Source organism: Lepeophtheirus salmonis, unplaced genomic scaffold (assembly GCF_016086655.4).
Source record: "Lepeophtheirus salmonis unplaced genomic scaffold, UVic_Lsal_1.4 unplaced_contig_3698_pilon, whole genome shotgun sequence".
NCBI lineage: Eukaryota > Metazoa > Arthropoda > Copepoda > Siphonostomatoida > Caligidae > Lepeophtheirus > Lepeophtheirus salmonis.
In genome coordinates, this window is record NW_027293970.1 from 1 (window position 1) to 1,892 (window position 1,892).

At 37.6% G+C, this 1,892-nt stretch overlaps 1 long non-coding RNA gene across 1 annotated transcript; it reads left to right on the forward strand.

Annotated features, from left to right (window-relative positions):
• The first annotated feature begins 43 nt into the window (after positions 1-43).
• On the forward strand, positions 44-1,005 carry LOC121131265 (uncharacterized). Its single transcript, XR_005868993.2, has 2 exons — positions 44-894; positions 966-1,005. It is a non-coding gene; the product is annotated as an uncharacterized lncRNA (long non-coding RNA).
• Positions 1,006-1,892: the final 887 nt, after the last annotated feature.

The window sequence follows — 1,892 nt, forward strand, 5'->3', positions numbered from 1 at the left end:
AAGACGATGTTTTTCTATTAGAGTACAAGGAGCCAAATCACAGAAATCAACCCTGAAATCTTTGATGAAAAATAAATTTTCAGAAGTATTTAAAGATGACAGGTTACATAGATGAAGACAACTAGAGTCCAGGTTCACTTGAAAGAGGGTGCAAGTCCGTGCTACACTCTGTACCACTTGCATTGCGTTAGAATGCCAATGAAGAGCTTCTGGGCATGGTCGCTATAGGAACAGCAAGTCGTTTGGAATCACCTGAATGGGTGTCTCCTATTTTGTCAATACTGAAGGTAGACGGAAAGGTCAGGATTTGCGCTGACTTCACTCATACTATTTCTTCCGTTATAAATACTCAACTCTATCCGCTACTACACTATGTGGAGGTCTTTGCAGATCTTGCAGGAGCAAAGTTCTTCACAAAGTTGGATTTTGCGAGGTGCTACGAGCAATATGCTCTTGATGAAGAGTTTAAGGAGTTTCTCGTTATCAATACGTCGTTGGTCCACTTCAAGTATAATGTACTGTCCTGTGGATAGGCATCTGCTCCTGCAATCGTGCAAGCACCACAGGTGAAGTTATTTCAAGGGATCAAATGTGTCAAGCTCTATATTGGTGATGTATTGGACTTCTTGAGGAGTAAGGAAGAGCACATTATAACTTTGGAGGAAGTATTTTCGTCGGATTCAAGATGTTAGGGCAAGGTCCAAGGCAAGTAAATATATCATTAGCTCAAAGGAAAAAATATCTTATTATTAATTGGCTCTGGATCAAAATGGATTGAAGCTGAAGTAATGAAGGACACGTTGACCACAGCAACATTGAGACCGATATTTCATTGGTTTTCTCGCTTTGGATTTCTTTTGGAAGTCCACGCTGATAATTGTCCTCCACTTGCAAGTGAGTTATTCAAGACAAAATTGTTTGAATGGGAGGTAACCTTATTTTTCTATCCTCCGTATCACCCTCAGTAAATGGTTTGGCTGAGAGAGCCGTAGGTATCGTCAAGAACTTCCTTCGAAAAACCAGTCATTGTCAATTGAAGAGCTAGCATTTTGATATTTGGAATGTGGAAAAACACCCGCAGATCTTTTACTTTCTCGTCCTTTACGTACTCACTTTCATGGACTGTTGCCTGATTCCAAGAATCAGCCGTGTCTCACAAAAGAAATTCTTGCCTTATATGAAAGTCTAGGTCTGATGTTACGGACGGGGGAAACCAAACTGGGTTCCAGAACTCTAGTTGAACCATTGGGAGCAACTCTATGGTATGACAAGATTATGACTGGAGAAGACATCTTAATCAGCTCTGTCCTCGATGTTGTTTGATTGGGGGCTGATGTCATGTATTTTATTTGTTACCCTGATTAGATTGGGATGATTATGGTTTTAGATTTTCTTGTTTTATAAATGTACTTAGTTTTATCATTTAATATACGTACGTAATCTTTTTACCTTTTAGTACTGAACTGCTCATATCTCGAGAATATACCCTATTTCCACATACTCCTTCACGACTCCCTTTTTATTCATAAATTGGCGACGATCTATTTTATGTTCCACCTTAATACATAACAGATATGAAATTGAATTGCCAGCAGCATACTTAACATAGTAATCCTAGACTTGTAAGCACTAATAATTTGTATTAACTTATTAATGAATAAGTAAAGACTAAAGCCACTAAAGAGTGTTCTGTATAAATAGGTACTCTTTTTCTCCTTTTTATTCTATAGGTTCTGAATCCAGTTATTATATACGTCAGTGGGACGTACCCCTTATAAAAGGGATAGCTGTAAAAAATATGATCTCCCAGTATGGTAAAATATGAAACCAAAAATCAACATAGTAATCCCTACAGTCTAACTGTACCTAAAAATTAGAACTTTTAATTATTA